The following is a 9998-nucleotide window of genomic DNA, read 5'->3' as shown; positions in this document are numbered from 1 at the left end:
ACTGTTTCCTGAACCAGTAGCCTAAAGCGTCTGTGGCACAAAGGCTGTTTCTATAAAGTTGGGCAGTTCTAACTTTGCAAGGACAATCTGGTGCTATCTACCTCACTATGTGGGAAGATTTGCATAACGCCGCCCAAATGTTCACGCAAAGAAAGAAGGCCTAGAGCTGATCTGTGATGGTCGCTGAGGAAATACATCAACTTAGTGTTGTGGATCGCCGGATCGGCTTTCACCGTTTTCACCGGGACCGCCGTTCTTGACCCCGCCGCCTCAGCTCACTCTTGCCCGGCTTCAGCTCACGCTAAGCTGGGGCTTTCGCTCACGCTAGGCTGCTGTATTTTTCATTGTGAAAGCGAAACTACTTTGTTTGGTTTTCTAAAAGAGGATGATATCCGCTTCGTCATGTCTAGAGCTGATCTGTGCCGGTCGCTGAGGGAATACTTCAATTTAGTGCTGTGGATCGCCGGCACATTTTATGGAGGACTGTTTACTGATCCTGGTATAGTTATTCAAACAACAACGAGCAAAAAATATTTACATTATCAAAAAAAACTCATCACTGACTTAAGTCTAGCGTGAGTTTATGCACTTTATGATACACTGTATGACGACTGAATCTCTTATACTTACATCGCATGTAGTTTATGATGAGAGAATTTGCGAGAGAGCAGAATTCAGTCAGCGAGCGCACTGAACAACAAAACTCTGGTGTTTCAGCGATGGCTCATCTGACCAACTCTGATTGGCTATTGCATTCATAAACTCAACGGAATACACTGTAAAAACGCTGAAAAATACTACTAATAATTGTCTTGCTAAAGTCAAATGCATCAGCCACAGGCGATATCTCTGACTATCGTGGATACACGATACTATCGTCTATTGGCACAACCCTATTTGCACTTTCATTCATAACATTTAAATAAGTAACGACTGTTGCATATTGTGCATTTTTTACATTAAGGGAACTTATTATTATTACAAACTATAATTCTAACAAATACATGAAAACAAGCAAAATGGCACATTAAAGTGGAATAAAATGTTAAAATATTTAAGTAAAATATATGAAAAACCAATAACACAAATGACAATAATAAAGCATTTTATATATAAACAATTACATTTAGCACTGTCGTGCAAACAATAATCGACATTTATGACCTTATAAAAAATTCCAAAAGATAAATCTTAACCTATCACAATAATGTTTAGTAGAATCTAATGTAATTTTACAATATACAAATCTCTCCATTTATGTGTCCTAAACAGTCCCGTAGTTTACGGGAGGGCTAATACCCGCTTAAATTATACACCGCCGCAATTTAGGGTGAAACGCCGATTGAGATGGAACGAACAAGCATGTTATTGCGATATTCGTCCTTCAGTTTCAACAAAGCTGCAGAGACAACCGCCCAGGCCTCCCCCATTTTCGCCTGGAAGGTCACCTCTCCAGTGTTTGAGTGTCTGAAGCCGTTGGCTGCTCCTGAACCGTTTGGCTCTTTCTCCACTAGCAAACAGTCCCACAATGTACCTCAATCGCTCTTAAATCTATTTTTAAAGGGTTTTATTCCGCTTCACGCCGATGCGAACGGGACCGGACTCTTGTTTGGGAATTTATCTGACGATCTGCCGCCTCAAAGCAGCTTTATAACGCGTTGTTTGAGCACTATTTGACAAAATAATCGAGGAGGAGGAAATTCCACACAAGCAGTGAAAGGCAGCCCTCGCGCTCATCCGGGTATTAAAGTGAGTGTTTTCTTCATTTTACTCGTTATATCGATAATATAGCAGCATATGTGCGTTAATGTACCTCTGTGTGTTTTTAATAACAATGTATAGCGATTTATAATTTGGCAAGGGCATTTCTTATGGAGGATCTGGCTGGGTGGGGGATGGGCAGCAGTGTGTGTGTGTGTGTGTGTGTGTGTGTGTGCGCCCGCGTAAATGCAGCACTACTTCAGATTGTTTGGTAGTTTAGGTGTGTGCAAAACATAATTTCATTAGACATTAGTGTCTAATCCTGACACTGTCTTAAGTCAAGTATGCATTAAATTGACTTCCTTACACCTAATGTTATATTAATTATTGGTATTTTAATATAATGTAATATTAGGCAGTTTATTTGAACATTTATTCTAATATGCATCATAAAATCTACTTAAGTTGAGGTTTTCACATAAATACTCTTCTTTTATTCTGTATTAATGATGCACCTCTTGAAAACACTGGTGTTAATTTGTGCGTTACACTCATTTGTTCTTTATATAAGTGATTATAACATTATTTGAACATTGTGAATTATAATCAGTGTTTATAATAAGACTGTAAATGAAGATGAGCTCGAGCACATGACAGTGTTGTGGGCAATGCACTAAACTCTATGAGAGTGGGGGAGGGGAGCTCAACTCACATTCAGTGTTTGGACAAACTGTGTATTTGTGTGTGTGTGGAATGACAGGATCATGAATTTATAATTATTTACAGGTAGAGTGATATTTCTTAGTATGCACACTGATTATATACACTGTCTTTGTCAGATCATGCAATGCATATGATTACATTTGACACCAACTCAAACTACTACTACTTGTGGCTTATTTTATATTTTACAGCCACTCAGAGAGTGCTGTTGTATTTTTAGTGTAAAATGTTGGACTATATAAGATGAATGCGTGTGAGATATTTGGATCATAGTGTTTAGTCTACTGTGGGGGTGGGGAGCTCTGTACTGTGTGTGTATGTGTGTGCGTAATTTGAAGGCCATGTGTGTTGGGAAACTCCCATTGTAATGGCTCACATGTAACCTATTTAGATCACAATCCTTAAAGGGTTAGTTCACCCAAAAATGAAAATTAGCCTGTGTTTTACTCCCTCCCGAGGCATCCTAGGTGTATATGACTTTCTTCTTTCAGACGAATCCAGTCGGAGTTATATTAAAAATGGTCTTTGATCTTTCAAGCTGTTTAATGCCACTCAGTGGGTGTTGCATTGCTTCAGTCCAAAAGAACTTAAATAAAAATAGCCCGTCCATAAAAAAAAAAAAGTGTCTCACACGGCTCCGGGGGGTGAACAAGGCCTTCAGTAGCGAATCGATGCGTTTTTGTAAGAAAAATATTCTTATTCAAAACTTAATAATAACTTGAATCTAGCTTGCACTCACTGTTGTAAACAGAAGCAGCTCCGGGAGCATGACGTATGAGGTCGGCTTTGCGCATGCGCCGCTCAGAAGTGACGCACGCAGAAATGCAGGGGAGAGATCAAAACAAAACAACGGTCAAGAATTAGAAGTACAAAACGAGGATTTGTAAAGAAGAATGTCGGAGGATTTCGATATAAGCCAAGAGGAGACTGGCTTTCCTTTGCTAAAGAAAAGAAAACTTGGCTTCCTTTTAATCCTGTAAAAGGAAGTACGTTGGTTTTCACGAGACTCACCGGCGCATGCGCAACGCTGACCTCATACGTCATGCTCCCGGAACTGCTTCTGTGTACAACTGTTGGCGCAAGCTACATTAAAGTGATTATTACGTTTTGAATATGGATATCTTTCTTACAAAAATGCATCGATTCGCTACAGAAGGCCTTTGTTCACCCCCCAGAGCCGTGTGAGACACTTTTTTTTTTATGGATGGGCGATTTTTATTTAAGTTCTTTTGGACTGAAGCAATGCAACACCCGCTGAGTGGCATTAAACAGCTTGAAAGATCAAAGACCATTTTTAATATAACTCCGACTGGATTCGTCTGAAAGAAGAAAGTCATATACACCTAGGATGCCTCGGGGGTGAGTAAAACGCAGCCTAATTTTCATTTTTGGGTGAACTAACCCTTTAAAGTCATTTACTATTGGGGTTAAGTTAACCGAGCTAATTTTTACATAGCCCCCCTCCAAAATTAGGCCTATAATAATACGCCGTAAAAATACAAACAAAGCTATTTTAATTATAAATACAGTCTGTCTTGGATTCTACAAGTAGATGATTTGAGTCTCTCAGCCTTTGTTTGAAATCTGCATCTCTCTGGAAGAGTGGCACGGTTATGTAACTAGTGCCTGAGAGTGGATTGAAGCAAGATGTGGGGAATGGGACAGACAGATCGTATCTATTGCGCTCTTCCCTTCTCCGCCCCCCTTTCCTTCATCGAGCAGAATCGCAGTGGGCCAGTCGACGTGTTGAAATGTGACGTTTGAGTCTGTGCTCTGTTGCGATGCGGTGTCGTTGACCCTGTTTTTGTTGAGCCTCAAGGTTGAGAGGAGATGGGCAGATGGTGGTGTGAGCTTGAAAATGCCTGCCTTGGTCTATGCTTTCTTGAACAAGGCCTGTGTTATTTTCTGCAAGGTCATTGAGGAACACTGTTGCTGTAACTTTGCGCAGTTCGATACATGTAATGTGTAAAGTGGATTTTTAATGCGTCCACGTAAAGCAGCAATAATACAATTTAAGAAAGTAAACCTTTTTACGTACACAGCGGAGGGCAACTAGTAAACAAACTCATTTTGGCATTGTTTATCTCTTTGCTTTTGTTCTGCGGCACGCCAAAGTGTTGCCCGTTTGGTTAGTTAACATGAAATCGAGTTCAAGTCGAGTTAAAATGACTCTCTGGTCAGTTTCTTGAATGATTGGTGAATTAGGCTATATGGTTGGTGGCCTGCTATCAGATCCGTCAATCACTTGCTGTGTTTGAAGTAACTCTGTACTGTAACTGCACACTACTGTATCAGTTTATCCACCTTATTTTTTAACATAGAAGTACGATATTTTCGGTCAATATGCAAGACTTCTGATTCATTAGCTTCTTTAGGTAAATACCTGGAAGAATAACCAAGTGCAGTGAACTGTAAAACTATTTGCGCTACAAATCAGCACCTTTATGGTTACGAAAAATTAAAATAATATTATACCAAATGCCAGTTTGCATCTAGTAACATAATCGACTGATTTTGTACAGCTAAAATAACTGGAAGCGAGTGATACCGGAAGCCTTGCACATTCAGGTTAAAAATGGCATGTTTTTACATTAAAATTAAGGTCGATACTGTAGAACCCAAACAATTTTTGGAATAGTAAACAAATTAGTAGGTCATACGTGTATTACATGCGTACAGGAAATTTGACCACCTATTTACAGTAGAGTTGTCTTTTGGTAGTGGATAGTTTTTTGTAGTTGGGGGAATTTTAGTGAAACCACCAAAACGTTTCAGTAAAAAAGGCTGTTTTGTCTGTAATGTCATACATTAAATTTTCAGGGAAAAAAAAGCTAGCTAATACTTACAAAATTCTTTCCACTTTGCTAAATATAGATTAAAATATAGGTTTTAAAAACACAATGGTTTACTAAAAAGTGTTTTAACATTCATCCCCTTTAAAGTGCTGTTGTTACATCCACACATTCAAATGGGTGTCGTGCTCTTGCATCATGTCTCACAAATGTTAAAAATAGTATAAGTAAAAAAAAAAGAGGAAGAGGCATCCCGCTTTAGACGAGCAGGACGGTCCCTGGTGTGATTTGACTTCACCTTGGTCAGCTTCCCTCTGTGAATGATTCCCAGAAACTGCTAGCTGACTAAATCTAGATATCAGTTACAGCAAGTTCAGTTGTGCTGTTATACATAGTTTTGCAGTGTTGTGAAAGCATGAAAAATAGCACAGCACAGTGTGGGGGACAAAATTCAGGTTGAAGAGAGATATGACCTGAAGTATAAATTGAATAAATGACAAATATGGCTGTGTATTAAATATATAGTGAAAGTCTTTGACAGGCCAAATTGCATAATAATAATAATATTTGCTGTACAAGAGATAGAATTAGGAAAAGGAAAGTTTTGGTCGGGACTATCAGTGTGTATGACCAATAAAATATAGGCCTAGGGTTAAAGTATGGGAAACCTGTTTGGACACAGTCAGTGTTTACACACCTGGTGGCACTGAAATCGAGCAACTTACCATGAAGAAATCATAAATATCAGTAAACTATTTAGGAACTCTAAAATGATGACTCATTTATGAACCAGCATAAATATGAGGCAGTAAAGCAGACGCAGACTTTGAGGCATTGTTTTACTGAACTAGAATGTGAATCTTGTCTCATTATGTTGTCTGACCTCTCATTATGCTTTTTACCTTTTGTCTATGTTGACTCGTGTTCTGTGAAACACAGATATGACCGTAAGTGGTAGTAAAATTTCAGAAAGCTACTTCCCATTTTCTTTGCCAACGAGTAACAGCGGGTACTGGTTTTCTCATAACATCTCTGTTTTTTAGATCGTTTCATCATAAATTGGCAGTAGAATGATCTGCCTCCTTATTACTCCTCATTTGCGCAGCGTGGTACCTTTTTAGGATGTTTATTAAGCATGACCCAATAAAGCGTTTCAGGGCATTATGCAAATATTTTACCGTGTGTTTACTATTCTTCAGACAGGTCCATTGGGCAGTCATATATCACATCATGTTGGTTTTATTTTCCAGATTAAAGGTTATATACATGAGCGAGAGCTTAAACTTGCAGACTGGTTGTTCATGTGCTCAGCTGTGGTGGTGTTTGGGGGATGGGTGGATTTCTGACCTGTGCTTTAGCTGTTCATTTGTCTCTTCCTGCTCTCTGACAGACTAATGAAACTCCTGTAGCGCCCCTCCCCCCACCCACGCGGTCGCATGCTTTTGTTGTGTGACCTGAAGGTCAAGTTCAACGTGTAAATCTGCAGCGGTACCAAGTGCTCTAATATGGAGATAGAATTGTTGCTTAATTCCAAATAAATAGATTATGATCCACAAATAAATAGAATGAGATCCACAAATAAATCTTAAAGTTTCACAAACATGAATTAAATTCACAAATAAATAAAATGAGATTTGCAAATAAAAAACATTCACAAATATATATTTGTCACAACCACAACTTTGCCTGGCATTTATTTGTGAATCGCGTCCTGTGCAAAATTAAATATATTTTTTTGTTTGTTCATTAAGTGTCCTTACCCTCCTTGCCTCCAATTTGTGTTTTATGAGCTGATGTTAGTGTTGGTTTGTTCAGTTTGTTTTCATGAGTCAGTTAAGTGTGTCTATTTTAGTAAATCAATTTCAAAATTATTTCTAAACCAAATTAAATTTGCGTTTGCAATTTATTATTGAAATCAACCAATTTGGCAGCTTAACTGCATTTCTTTTACTAAATATAATTGTCAATGGAACTGTTAAGAAAGTTTTAGTGAGAATATAAGTACGTAGCCTACAGTCATGGCCAAAAGTTTTGGCAGTGACATAAATTTTGTATTTTGCAAAGTTTGCTGCTTCAGTATTTGTACATTATTTTTCCACATGTTTTTATGGTATACTGAAAAACAATGAATAAGCGTATCAGAAGTTTTAAAGGCTTTTTTTGGCAAAAAAAAATATGATGAGTCAATATTTTTCAGTGTTGACCCTTGTTCTTCATAACCTCTGCAATTCGCTCTGGCATGCTGGATATTAGCTTCTGGGCCAAATCCTGACTGATGGTGATCCATTCTTGCCTTATTAGTTCTCGGAGTTGATCACAATTTGTGGGCTTCTGCTTGTCCACTCACCTTTTGAGGACTGACCACAGTTTCTCTATGGGATTGAGATCCGGGGAGTTGCCTTGCCACAGATCCAAACTTTCAATGTAATGATCTTCGAGCCACTTCTTTATCACTCTTGCTTTGTGACATGATGGTAACTCCATCATGCTGGAAAATGCACGGATCATCACCAAATTGCTCATGGATCGTTGGAAGACAACTCTCTACGGACACCTTGGCAATTGAATCGCCATTGGCTAGTAAATTTTTTTGTTTACTCGCCAGACTGAAATACTATACTGTGTATATATAGCTGTGCCATTTTACACACACACACACACACACACACACACACACACACACACACACACACACACACACACACACACACATATATATATATATATATAACCATAAACTTAGGACTGGTGCTGGTGCTTTTTTTGGTCATTCAGTGTTCCTGTAAAAAATTGAAAAAAAAATTAACAATAATACTGATAAGATATTATTATACGAATTCTACTAATACGAACAATATAAAGAGCACCAAGGATTAACAAGCTTCTGGATTCATGAATATTAATCGGGTTGTGTGCGTTTGCTCGAACTGATTTGCTGAAATCTAAACAAGGATGATAATAGGTGAGCACCAGCCAATGAGATTGTCGTTTGCGCATTAGTTCCGCCCACTACCGAAAAACCCGGCATTTCTTAAAAGCTGAAGAATTTCAAAGGAACTCCGTTATTTTGACAGGAAAATACAACAAAGAATATCTTTTACATGGATCACAGATAAACTTATACTCAGCCTCCAACTCACACACTGGCGAGTAAAATCTAAGAATTTATTAGCCATTGGCTAATATTATACATCATTTAGTCGCCCAGAGTGAAGATTTAGTCGCATATGCGAGTGATTTACTCGCAATGTAGAGGGTTGACTTAGTGTATCCCATCATGCATCATGTTCTGGAAATAAACCATGAGACTTTTTGCCGAGATCTCACGAGAGGTCACGGAAACCTTTGCTCTCACACCAACCTACTGCCATTCCTGAGCAAGCTCTGCACTGCTGGTGACAAATCCGTAGCTGAATCCTCAGGAGGAGACGGTCCTAGCGCTTGCTGGACACTCTGGGACGTCCTTCTTCTTCACTACAGACTTCTTCACTACAGTTGAACCTCTCTCCTTGAAGTTCTTGATGATCCGGTAAATGGTTCTTTCAGGCACAATATTCTAAATGGTCCTTTCAGGTGCCATATTCTTTGTAGCAATTTCCTTGCATGTGAGGCCATTTTGATGCAAATCGATGATGGCTGCACGTATTTCTTTGGAGGTAACCATTAGGGATGCTCCGATCAGGATTTTTGCAGCGGATACGGAGTACCAATTTCTTGTCATGGTGATCAGCCGATACCAATGCCGATTCTGATGCTTCAAGCTTTATATAGACAATTTCATCGGGCGCACGTGCCTGGCCCGAAGTTAACCTCTGGTCTGTGTTTGTTTATCAGTCTGACTATGGCCCCGACTACAAACGCAGTTAAAGTTAAGGTGATGAGTAGACTGAAGTTGGCTCAGGTGGTTGTGCTGTGGGATGTGTTTCCCATACATTTATTTATTTGTGGTGCACGCCACAATATCAAAACTGACGGATTTTCCAAAAGGCTTCGTTGAATAAACATGAGCAAGTACTACACGTTTAAAAATCAAAACGAGGCACGGGTGTTTTTATATCACTGTATTTCTGAAGGAAGACTATCTTTAGAAAATTTTCGATGTCATTTTCATTTCATCTTGCATGTTATATGCCTGATAAAGCAGCGTTTGTGAGCTCAGCTTGTTTGTGTACAGCCGTTACTGGGGAAACCTGTTTCTCACGCATTAAAGCACCTCCTGCTGGCAGAGAATGAATTTGCATTTTCAGTAAGTTCGTCTGATTTACACAGCAAACATATTTTGCTTTTCCTATGTCCACGGGTGCTGCGGATAATCCGCGGGTCGGGTAATAAAAAATGCGTTCTGATTATTTGTGGGTTGGCCACGGGTGGATAAAATAAATCATAAATGATGCAAATATTAACTACATTTTTTTTTTATAAATTTTTTTCATGAGGCAGACGATTTCGTGTGTGTGACAGTAACGGTGACATTCCAGATAAAGTTCGAAAGGAGTAAAGCCTGTGTTAATGCTATTGAATAGGCTAATATGGCCAAAGAAGATATTTTGTTTTATAAATAACGTTAAATGTTCATTTAAAAGTAGCCCACGATCAGCGTATTATGTTACCGTTATCCCTTTACGGCTCCGACATGGTTTTGTTCCGTCCTCCACGCTGTGACAACTCACAAAAGACTATTTTTAGCCAAGCAGCGGAGAGCCGCTTCAGAAATGTGCCGCGGCTGGCTGGCAGGCTATAAACACAAGCACTGACTAGAGCGGCCGCGATCAGCTCCGGTTC

The 9998-nt window shown here is 39.1% G+C and overlaps 1 protein-coding gene across 3 annotated transcripts in view; it reads left to right on the top strand.

The window, feature by feature from the left end:
• The first annotated feature begins 1410 nt into the window (after positions 1-1410).
• tbl1xr1a (TBL1X/Y related 1a) overlaps positions 1411-9998 on the top strand; it is a 92711-nt gene continuing 84123 nt past the window's right edge. For all 3 annotated transcript variants that reach the window (XM_016292124.1, XM_016292122.1, XM_016292121.1), the window contains exon 1: positions 1411-1749. The gene's annotated coding sequence lies outside the window, so the exon portion shown is untranslated. The remainder of the gene's footprint in view (positions 1750-9998) is intronic.

Source organism: Sinocyclocheilus grahami, unplaced genomic scaffold (genome assembly GCF_001515645.1).
Source record: "Sinocyclocheilus grahami isolate Dianchi unplaced genomic scaffold, SAMN03320097.WGS_v1.1 scaffold281.1, whole genome shotgun sequence".
In the NCBI taxonomy this organism is placed as follows: Eukaryota; Metazoa; Chordata; class Actinopteri; order Cypriniformes; family Cyprinidae; genus Sinocyclocheilus; species Sinocyclocheilus grahami.
The sequence above is the reverse complement of the archived record's forward strand: the minus strand, read 5'-3'. Positions and strand labels throughout refer to the sequence as shown.